Source organism: Lactuca sativa, chromosome 4 (assembly GCF_002870075.4).
Source record: "Lactuca sativa cultivar Salinas chromosome 4, Lsat_Salinas_v11, whole genome shotgun sequence".
In the NCBI taxonomy this organism is placed as follows: Eukaryota; Viridiplantae; Streptophyta; class Magnoliopsida; order Asterales; family Asteraceae; genus Lactuca; species Lactuca sativa.
In genome coordinates, this window is record NC_056626.2 from 400,259,234 (window position 1) to 400,271,482 (window position 12,249).

Below are 12,249 nucleotides of genomic sequence, written 5' to 3' on the forward strand. Positions count from 1 at the left end.
GGTTATTGTTGGTTGGTGAAATTAAATATAATTATTTATTGTGGGTTGAAAACCCTATATGATCACCAAGCTCCCAAGCCTGACCCACTCGGTTTCTTTGTATTACAGGTAGTGGCGCGAGAGCATAAGTTGGACAACTTATGAAGATATTTTTGTTTATAGACCAGTAGCTGTATAAAACTGTGTAAGGTCTATGTTTTATTGTTTATGCTTTTGTGTCTGTATCGGAACATGACATCCCGAGTTTTGATATATATGAAAATACATTTCTTTAAGAAATGCTTTGATAAACCTTATTTTATCATGTATTGTTTTGGGGACAAATTCCGCAACTCTTTTAAATCAATGGATTTACTCTGAAATTATTTTAAAAACATAAATGAAACCGGTCTTTTCTGGCCGTTATTTTGGGGATGTCACAGCCCCCCGAGGTTTTAGTGAGATAGTTAAGTATTGGTGGGATCTGTTCAGTCACAATCAAGTATGGGATCTTGTTTCGACCGATCATGAGGATGTCTTCTGTTAATGATTGAGGTTTGTCGTTTTGATAGAACTCTGGTATTCTGCCTTTTCTGGATGAAGTTATGGGTTCCCTAAGGGTGTGCATTGGGGTAAATTCATTATATATTGGCGAGGGGGATCTATTTGGATTGGTTAAGATATGAATGGAGCGTTTGGTTCGAATTATATGCATGGTTCTTTTGGCTTATAGACTTTAAATTAGATCAAGAGTGTGACCGTTTATTCTATTTGTGGGTCTTCTGCGACCATGATTTCGTAAGGTTTGCATTGGTACCAACTTATTTTGTGAAAGGAATTGCGTGTGGTGAGATTATGGATTTGTGGTGCACGGTTAGCGTAGAGAGGGATGTTGATTAAGTCCCTACAAGGCGATGGAATGAGGTGAGTATATTTAGGCCCACATAGTGTTGGGCGAATGATGAAGTTAAGAAAGATCGGTGTGATAATCAGGAGCATTCCATACATGGGTTGAGGGACAGGTAGAGCATTCTAGACTCATGTTGTGGGCTAGGAGGCAATCCAGACCTATGATAAGGACCTTTTAGGGGTATTCCAGTCATAGGCTGTGGGCCAGTGATCCTGATTGTTCATTTCTTCTGCTTGTGGTAATTTCGATGTTGGAGAGTTGATTAAAGTCGGGAAACTCACAAATCAGCTGGTTTGGGTGAAGGAAACAGTTAAGGGTTGTGGGAGTATCAGTTGTGTATCAGAAAGTCTCTGTGGAATGTTTGCGTTATAAATCATGTTTGTTCGCAAGCTGTTATTAAGGGTTGATTATTAAGATTGGGTGTCAGTTATGAAGTATCGAATCAAAAAGTTCTTGGTGAATGTATCGAGTGATTTTCCAGGTGAGGGTACACTTTAGTTGATTAAGGATTGGAGGCAAATGTGGAAATTCTTGAATTTCTCATCCTTACTTGTAGGAGCAGTTGTTGCGTATGGGTATCAGGGAGTCAAGGGTTTATTAAAGGCTTTTGGTGCATATTATGGATTTGGAGTTGGTGGAAAAGTCGCATTTGACGGGTTTAAGTTCTTTTTCGCGTATTGGGCAGCGATCATGCTCAAAGGCAAGGGTGGATTTGATGAATGGATGAATGTCAGTCTTGGATAATGGGTTCTGAAATTTACATCAGATGGGTTCCGGTTTTAGGAAAGCATATTGATTGAGTTTTTTCAGAATTATAGTTAGGAAGTTGTAGAATATGTTGGCGTTGTATGTGCTTCTTTGCAACAGTTAAATAGATGAGACTTGCATTGGGAGTCGTCATGATATTGATGTATCAGATGTTTTTATTAGCAATTTATGTTATATATGATGGTATATTGGGTTGAGGCAATCCAATCATGTTGAAGGCCGTGTATTTGGTTCTGCCTGCGTGGAGATCACGCAAGCTATGAGTTTTAGATTCATAGCAACAACGTTTTGGTTCATCAGATAAAGGATCAGTTTTTTGTTCGCAATTAGGAGGAGTGGACCAGAGTGTTTGGTTTACAAGTGGGTGGTAAAGAGTAATTTCGAGGACGAAATCCAATTTAAGTGGGGGAGAGTTGTAACACCCTGTTCCGAATTATTTCCTAATTCAGTGTCGTGACCCGAAGACCGGTTATCATAAGGCTTAGGGCCTTTGAGAAAGAGAGATTTAGACCTATATGTGTGTGGATAAGGTAGGATAGATGATCTGGGAATTCAGTTTGTGATTTAGAGCCCAAGGGTATAACCATAAAGTGGCAGTCGGGCTTTTTATGAATTTTAGATTTTTTTCCGAAAAGATTTAAGGAAAGGATGAGTTGATATAAGTGTAGATCTTTTAGTTACCATTTCGGGGATATAAGTATTGTCGAAAACGGACTTAGAACAAAGAAGTTATGGCCTTTGGAATTTGGGTGGTTTTAGGGTTAAACTGAGTACGTAGGGGCATTCACAAGTATATGTTGGGCATACTAGAGCTAAGTCCAGTACGCAAGGCGTACTTTGGTGTATGTTGGGCTTATTACACTGATGGATCGTGAAGCCTTAAGGGAGTACGCTGGGCGTACCAGAACTACTCAGGGCATACTCTAGTTAGACCCAAACCCTCATTTAGGGTCGTGGACCCTATTTAAGCTCCTTAACTCACCACCAAACCTTATTATCTTCAGCCTCCATCCCTCTAAATCCTAGAAACGAAACCCTAGCCCCCATTTGAGTTGGTTTTGAGATTTTGGTGGTATTTCATGCTTTTTTGGTGTTCATAGAAGAAGAAAGAACTTCTTGGAGAAGTGTGGGATTGCTTGAAGCTTTAGATCCAGGCTTGTTGCATCTTGATCTACCTTTTGGAGGTATAAGGTTCTATCTTGATGAATCTAGGTGTTAGATTTAGTTTAAGGAGTCATTTGGGTTCATTTTGGTCCTTAGAGTCATCCATGTGAGTATGAGCTACTCCATGAGCTTAGAATGTTGGATCTTGTCATTTGGGAGGTTCATTGTTCATAAAATTGTCATCCTGATGAGTTATTGTGGTGCATGCATGAGTTTGAGTGATTAATATGGATTGTATTAAGGTTTTGGTCCCATTAAGCCATGCAAATTAGTAAAGTGTCCAACTTTACGTGTTAAGACATCTCATTAGGGTCATATCCAAGTTTTGAAGTTGTTGTCTTAACCACTAAGAGCTTATTTTAGATTTTTTTAAACCTGGAGGATTACGTTGGGCGTACGCAAGTGTACGCTCAGCGTAATGTTGATGTTGTGCATCAGGGACTTGTACTCTGTGCTTCAAGGGTGAGTATGTTGGGCATACTATTCTGGTACGTGGGTCGTACTCCCCACTATGTCTTTTTGGGCTTTTTGAGGTTTGCTCCTTGTTGGGCCACTAGACTTCTGACTTTGATCCATGGTTAGACTTAGGGCTTTCTTAGAATTAGGTTCATGGTGGTTTTGAGCCCTATTTGGGTGATGGGTCATATTGGGCCTTAGTATGACCTTTAGGAGATTGGGTTGGGCCTTGGTTTTGGGCCAAGTAAGGGAAAGTGTAGAATGGTCTTTTACCCTTTATGAAGTTGGATTATGGACTGGGCCATGTATTTTGGGTTATCAGATTGATTATTAATTGAAATTGTATTTATTGTTAGCTGGTGCAAGGTTATCCGATTCAGTGGTCCAAGTCATTATTTCGTTATAACCAGATTGACGTGAGTTTTCCTTACTGTACTTGCGGGTTGAAGACACCAAGGTCGGCCCATTGGTTTGATATCTTGCTATTCACTGATATGTTGAGTATGGAATAAATATGCATGATAATGCTAGTTGACGATATGCTAGTCTGGTAGATCTGTAGGATTACTTGTGATTCTGTTTGCATAATTATCTGTATATGTTTGTTATCTGTATACGTGACATATTGTGTTGGGTTGAAGTTGTACTTCTTTGTGTTGTAGCCAACAAACACTGGAGCATTCCACATATAAATTGAGGGCCGATTAGGGCATGTCATACTCATACTGAGGGCTTAGGTGCATTCCAAATATGTGTTGAGGGCCAGGTAGGGCATGCCAGACTCATACTGAGGACTCAGGTTGAGGACCGGGTAGTATGCAGACTCGTACTGAGGGCTTGAGGGTATGTCAGTCCAATGACTGATTGGTTCAGGGAGTAAGCCAGACATAAGTTATGGGCCCCGAGGGCAAGCCAGACTTATGCTATAGCCTCAGGAGCAAGCCATATATGAGTTGTAGGCCCGATAGGCAAGCCAGACTCATACTGTAGGCTCAGTGGTATTGCATTCTTTTAGCTATGGACCCAATACATGTTGTTATTTGTATATGTTATATGTTCGTGTGCTGGTACTTTGGGAGAACTCACTAAGCTTTGTGCTTACAGTTTCAGTTTATTGTTTCAAGTGCTTCAGATGACTATGGAAAGGCGAAGGCATGACCGTACACATCTTTGGTTTTACAACTGATTGGATCTTGAGAGACTTTGATTTTAAATCATGTTTGGGAAACATCGGTTTTGTGAACACTTTTATTACTTTTTGAAAAGTTTAAAATTTGTTGAAATTTTTGGGATGTTACAAAATGATACTTTCTTGTGCTTGCATTATATTTCCTATAGTCTATGCACACCCTTCACTCATTTTAAACTAGAGTGGGTACCATTATTCCTTTGGTTTTTCACCAACCATGATTCTTTTTTTATTGGGAACAACTTCAACCGGACTCACCCATTTTGGAATCAGAAATGGGGTATATTATTTTTGCATCGAGGGGCTTGATTATACCCTTTTTTCCATTTCCATTATTATAGTATTTAATCTTCTTTAAGCTTATCTTCTAGGTGTGTAATCATCTTCCATGAGAATCTTGTGTGTGCATACATTGGGGATTATTCCCTTTATATTTGCTATTATGCACCCCATGGCCCTTTGTGATCTTCCAAAACTCTAAGCAATTGGTCTTCCTTAAAGTCTTTTAATTGGTATTCGATGGTCACCAGAAAAGTCTCGCCTTTAACTAGGTAGGCATACTTCAAGTGGGTAGGTAAGATTTTTAATTCTAGTTTTGGTGGGTGGACAATGGAAGGGGGCATTGTAACGCTCGTAGATCTGGGCTAGTCAATTTAGAGATAATAGGAGTCGAAAATGACTTTTCGACAAAAGATTATTTTGTAACATCCCGAGTTCAGGAGTGCAACTTCAGGGTTCAAAGTGTAAATGTGAAAGAACAACTCGGCGAGTCCATGGGTGGACGCGACGAGTAGGGTCGCGATTCTGGTCGCGTGTTAAGTGGCCAACTCGGCGAGTCGGCGGCTGGACTCGGCGAGTTGGTGTTGTGTGGAGAAAACCCTAATTTCGGAGGATGAGCCCTATATAAAGGACATTATACCCTCTCCCCAGCCTCTTTACCCTCTCTTGAAGTCCAGAAAACCCTAATGCGCGTTTGTGAGTCATTTGAGAGCATTTGAACCTTGGAGAAGAGATTTTGGAAGATATCTTGGAGAGTTAAGAGGGTTGGAGCAAGGGGCTTTGCTAGGATTCAGATTTCTCTTCTGTTGGAGCTTCCTTTTGAGGTATTATTTCGTTGCTTGGGCTGTTATTCATCTAGATTCATCATTTTGGAGTATTTGGAAAGAATAGCTTGTGGTATTTTGAGTTTGGAGGTTAGATCTGAGGTTGCTACCTCAGATCTGGAATGGAGAAGGTCTAGAGTGCATTTAAGTCCCTGTTCTTGAGTGATTGGTGAAGCCATCTTATCCCAAACCCTAACCCTAGGGTGTTATATGCTTAGATCTCTTTGGATTCACGTAAAGTTTGCCACTTTACGTGATGAATGGGTTGTAGAAGGGTAGATCTATGGGTTGGATCATCTGCATGGCTTGGAAAGCTTCTGTATGGATTAAGATCTAAGGGCACTCGGCGAGTCACAAGGGTGTACTCGGCGAGTTGCTTGAAGATGGGCAGGAACTCGACGAGTTGGAAGAACAACTCGGCGAGTTGGTTGAAGATAGCCTTGGACTCGGCGAGTCTGATCGTGAGGTCCTAACCTTCTTCTGGTTGAGCCGTGAATCGGTGAGTCAAAGGAGGACTCGGTGAGTTGAGTGCGAAGGGACTCAGAGTTGTGGGACTCGGCGAGTTGAGTCGCGGATTGGGAAAGTTCTGAGCATGGGGACTCGACGAGTCATCAGGTTGACTCGGTGAGTAGAGTCAGTCAGGAGGTTGAATTTGACTTTGACTTTGACCAAGGGTTGACCGGTTGACTTCTAGGGGCATTTTGGTAATTTTGGCATTTGTTTTGAGTTCAGTGTTGGTGTTGGCCTGTGGTGGAGATCGTGTCAGTGGTCGGAGCATCTCGGTCTTATCTTTTCAGTCGACAGTTGCGAGGTGAGTTATCCTCACTATATCAACAGGGTCTAAGGCACCAAGGCCGGCCCTTTATCGGATTGTAATCCGGGTATCGTTGTTATGTTGTTGCTTTGTTATGTTTGCATCCTGGTAGTTAGGATGGTATATGTTAAAGACCCGGTTAGGTCGGTATCCTGGTCAGGATGATGTTATGTTATGTGATCTGCTAGATCGGCTTGATTGATTGTGAATTGTTATATGATTGAATGTTTATGTGCACATGGTTGTTGGACTGGGGTTGGGTTGAGGCGGGTCCTGCTTTGTGCTGTAGGCCAACATACCCAGGGCGGACCGGTTATCCCGAAGGCCCAACGAGCAGTCCGGATAGGCTGCAGGCCCCAAGAGGGCGGACCAGACGTGCCGAGGCTCGGAGAGTGGACCAGGCCGACTGAAGGCCCAATATGGGTAGACCAGTCATACTGTAGACTCAGAGAGTGGACTAGGTGGATTGAAGGCCCGGTGCGAGCGGACCAATCACACTGTAGACTCGATGTATATGGCTAGACTCGGAGGGTGGACCAGGTGGACTGTTGGCAGGTGTGACGGACCAGTCACACAGTAGACCCGAAGTGCATGGGTGTTCTGTGCTCTGTTATGATATGGCATGTTGTGCGTGTATGGTATATGTGGTTGGTATTTTGGGGGTATCTCACTAAGCTTTCGGGCTTACAGTTGTGGTTTAATGTTTTTCAGGTTCTTCAGGAGACCGTGGCAAGGCAAAGGCGTGATCGTACCGCTCCTCATAATTATGTTTTATGATGTGGTTCTGGGGAGACCCTGATAATAATTGTATTGAAAACCTTTTTGTAATAACTTTATGAAACTGGGTTGTTTTTGAAAAGTTTAAATTGGTTGAAATTTTTAGTGTGTTATATATTTAGAATAAATAGTCATAAACAAGTTTTGGAATACGTCTCAAGGGTTCCGTACATATAAAGAACGCCGAAATCCGAGTTATAACGAAGAAGTTATGGTCCGTTGAAGTTTTACGGCAAAACCGGCACGACACCAGAAGACGTAAATAGTGAATTTACGATGGAGTACTTTTTAGCCTTAGAAATATAAACAAAAGTTTTAGTAAACGTTAAACCAATAACATACAAAAAAAGAACACCCAAATCTGATTTCGTATGAGGAAGTTATGAATTTTCTAAGATTTGGCTAAGTAGTGCACAGCCCGAAACTCGAATTTTTGATCGAGCGGTTTTTGGCCTATGCGACCTAAATGAGAATTGAAGATCTCATTAATAGGAACTCAACGGTAAAAAGACAGACGGAAATAGGAACTCGTACTGTTAAATTTAAGATCGGTCGAGAATTAGCCGAGGGAGTCAAAATAAAAGTTATAGATCTTATTTTTACCTACGCGTGGATATAAAGAACGTCAAAAACGGAGGTGGTATGTGAAAGTTACGGGTTTTATAAGTCGGAAGTATGGTGTGCGAAAATGGGTGATGTGGCACAATCTTGGCCATTGCTTTCTCCCTAAGTCTTGCCACTAGATGGTGACATGTGGTACCAAGTTCAGCCATTTTTCACCATATAAATAGAACCTCTCCCGCCCTCATTTTCTTCACACCTTTCCCATTCTTTCTTCTCTTTACTCTCTCTCTCTCTAGAACCTCTCTCTAGCCCCGAAACCCCCCGAAAAGCCTAGGGAACCTCCCTAGCACGAGGCGGAAGCCCCAGAGTGCTCGACGGCTCCGAGAAGAAGAGATTTTCAGTTCGGGAACGCTACTCCAATAAAAGCCTAGTTTTCTATAAAACCCGTTGTAAGTGAGCTACGCCTATACTATTTTTTAATATAGCTTTTATTTAATTATAGTAACGTTATTAGGAACTTATAATAAGTACTTGGGCTATTATTATGGGTAAGATAAGTATTGTTTAACGCTTATATAATAGTAATAATAGTTAGACTATTAATTAGTCTCGCGCGAATAATAGACTAAACTCTAGTGGTAATAATATTAGGTTTCGTCGAAGGAAATTATTTTTTTAAGAAGCGAAGCGCTGTCTGAGTTCGGAATCACAACCTTTTTCAAGTGAGTGCATAGTTACTTTCATCTTACACATAGATATGAAGTATTTTATATAAATTACGTGCTATGTGTGCATATTATCTGAGTACTTGCTGTCTATGCTAGATGAACAATTTTATAACATGTTTTAAATGATTAAAATTGTGTATTTTATATCTACGAAAATGTTGGGGTAAAACATGGGTAGATATAATAGATGAAATATGAGTTGGATGATGAGGTGAGAGGTGAAATAGACCATGAGGTGAGGGTGAGAGGTGGACGATGTGAGAAGCCTTGTACCCAAATGTTGGCCCCGCCATCTAGCAGAGTATAGATCACAACCACGGACTATTCTAGACAATCCAGTGGAACACTAGCAGGCTCGCAACCTGTAGGTGTTGTGAACGATGTGTTCACCGATGTACTCTAAAAACCCATTAACATGTATTGCGAGTGGATTCTCGGAAACGATACTGTCGATAAACGAGATAACCCTGGAAGCTGCGCCTAAAGGACAATACCGACAAATGCGCCTCGTTGAGAATGTCACAATTTTGGCAAATGCGCCTGAGTGATAGAACTAGCTGCTGTGCTTGACAGTTGTGTCATTGACAACATTGGATTTCGTACCTATTCCTTAGGATAATCCTTAGGAATGAATGAATGAAAATAGTTGATTATTCAGGTAGATCCTTAAGAGTAAAGAAGATAATGGGGATGGGTAATGTCACAACTAGAAATTATGATACGTTGTAAACGCTTGACAAAGAATGACATTGTAGCTAAAATTTAAAAACATGTATGGTGTTTGTTCAATGACAACAAAATTCCATCAAATACCCTATACAAACATTCTAATGGTCAACAAAAAAATTGGAAACCCTAAAATTTCCGGTTTAAGTCCATTTTGAACTAGTATTTTTTTATTGGGCCTAATGGACCAATAAGCTTCCAATTTGACTATTTTAGGCTTAGAACTCTTAAATGGGCCCTAATTGGACCCATTTGCACGAAACTTAACATTTTGGGCCTCATAAGCCTAGAATGGACTAGTTTATCTTTAATGGGCCTTATTGGGCCATAATAAATCTAATTAGCCCTAATGGGCCATAAAACTCACACTTTGATGAATATTGGGCCGTGAACCATCTCCAAAGACTAAATGGACTAAAAATCATCAAAATGGGCCCATATATGGACTCAAGAACACAAAGGCCCAAACTATTCTTTTTCTTCTCCCTCTCTCGACCCATGTAGAAAAAAAAAAGAAATTAGGGGATTAAGGAGGATTAGCCACCTCCTTATTACATATGGGATTTCCATGCAAATCTCACATACTTCCATGCATTCATCCTTTCACCTCTCTCTCTTCTCCTTCTCTTCTTCTTATCTCTCGGCCAAAGGAAAAACACACACACACACAATTCACTTAAGCTTCTCTCAAGAACTCACAACAACTTCTTCACTTCTCCTTCAAAATTTTCGAGAGTTAGGGTTTTTCAAGAAGGTTATTCCACAATAATCATCATCATTGGTAAGTTATTGTTTAGATCCATAACCTAGTCTCTTTATTTCATCAAAACTTCTTCCTAACTCACACAATTTTCGTGATCTACTCCTTAGAAGCTTCTTAAGTTCGAAATCAGCCCAAGAAAGCTTGCTAGGGCCGAAAAATAGCATCGAACTCTTCCCTTTCTTCTTCAAATAAAAAACAACAAGCATAGGTGAGTTCATACCCTTCTCTTTTCGGTTTTCACAAGTTTTATGGGGTAGAATACAAGTAAAATGTGTAGATCTATGTGTATGTGTTTGTTATGTGTGATTTCATGTGTTTATGTGGTAAATATGTAACAAAAAAGAAAGAAATATCGAGATCTATGGTTCAAGGAGGAAGATAAACATGATCTAATAAATATTACACTAATCAAGTCAAGAAAAACTACCCTCTAAGGTGATAATAAACATATTGCAACATAAAACTCATTTTTGGGTTATATTTGTCAAATAAACAAAAGTTGGGTTGAAAATTGTTATTCATGGTTTTCTTCAGGACCAAAAGAGTCAAAACAGTAAAAATAAATGTTTTTATGGATATTATACTCTTTAAAGGACTAGAAATGTAATTTGTGGCTTAATGGGCCAATTTTTGGGCTTTTCGGCCCATATGCCCAAAAATTGCGAAAAATGTGATTTTCAAGGGGTTGAAATGGTAAGTTTTTCAAAACAGGGGTAAAAGGGTAAACAAAACTGTTACAGGGATTAAAAATGATTTTTTTCCAAAAAGGATAAAAAATGTAAAGTTTTTGAAATTTGGGTCAAAATTGTAAAAGTTGCGAAAAGTTTGGACTTTAACTGAAAAACTCTTTACTGAAGGGGCTGAAACTGGCAAAGAGTAAATTTTGAGCTAAAAACATTACTTAAACAAGTCTATGGGTCAAAAATGTCAAGAAAATGGTTTAAGGGCCTAAAATATCTTTTTTTTTTTTTTAAATAAGGGACTAAGATTGTCATTTTTATTAAAGGAAGGCTGAAAAGATCAAACCAATATTTTGAGTCAATTATCTTATTATTAAGATATTTGGGTCAAAAATACGAAATTACAACTTATGAAAATAGAATGATGAATATACATATATTTCCAAATATCGTTATAAACAACCGACCAACCTTGTGCCATTACGAATTTAACAATCGTTCAATCAAACTTTCCGACAATTATACTATACCTAAAACAAGTAAATATTCAAATCTTTGGGCTTGAAAGTTTCTAATCATGCTTATTGGGCCTTCGTGACCCATTAACATAACTTTTGGGCCCAACGATAATAATAAATGTTTATTGGGCCTCCTGTGACCCAATTACACGCTTAAGGGACCCTCAATGGCTTTCACGTGATGTTGGGCCTCAGTGGCCCATTATCATTGCTAGTAACGTCTAAATAAATCAAATGCGAAATGGGCCAACATGTCCTTCGCATACCCAACAGCCTTAAATAACACACATAATTAGTAGGACCTTGTAATCCTCTTCTCCTCGTTTATTAGGCTTACCTTCAATACAAGTAAACAAATACAGGTCGTTAATCAATGGTAATCAAATTCATTTTTAGATTCAGTGAGTAATAATGGACGGCACCTTTATGGGTCGTTTGTAGTCTGTAGTTATAATCAAAGTCTCCTGGAGGGAGAGCGAGAGTTTGTGTATAGATCTATATAGGGGTGACTCCCCCACACCTCAGCTGTTCGCTACAGTTAGACTCGGCCAGTCTAGGGTGACAAAATCTTAAGATCAAGTCTGGCGCTCATTAGAATGCCAAGACAGACGAACTAGTCATTATCATGCATGGTTATAACGACTCACATAAAATAAATCCAATACTATCCGAGTAATCAAGGAAAATCATAATCATTCGTTGTGATGGTATAACAATTCGAAACAATTATATGATAATATCGGAAAACATTGGGTTTTTCGAAGAAATCAACACCATTCACTTGTACTTTTCAATAACTATAATGCAAAACTTCTCATTTATACACGCTTTGAAATCATTCATGCACAAACTTATGGATCTTTACACTTTGGTATAAACAATTGTCTTTTCAGAAACTATCGGATTTGCTGGGTTTTTATAAAATACACAAAGCATTTTCACAACAACCCTGCTTATGAACTCACCAACATTCCATATGTTGACCTTTTTCAAAATAACTTGTATTCTCAGGTAACAGGTAAGCTGAGGAGTAATAACAAGTATGTTAGGGTGTTATGCTTTTGAAAACAATCAAACAATTTATGCTATGGATATGTAATGTTTATTCAA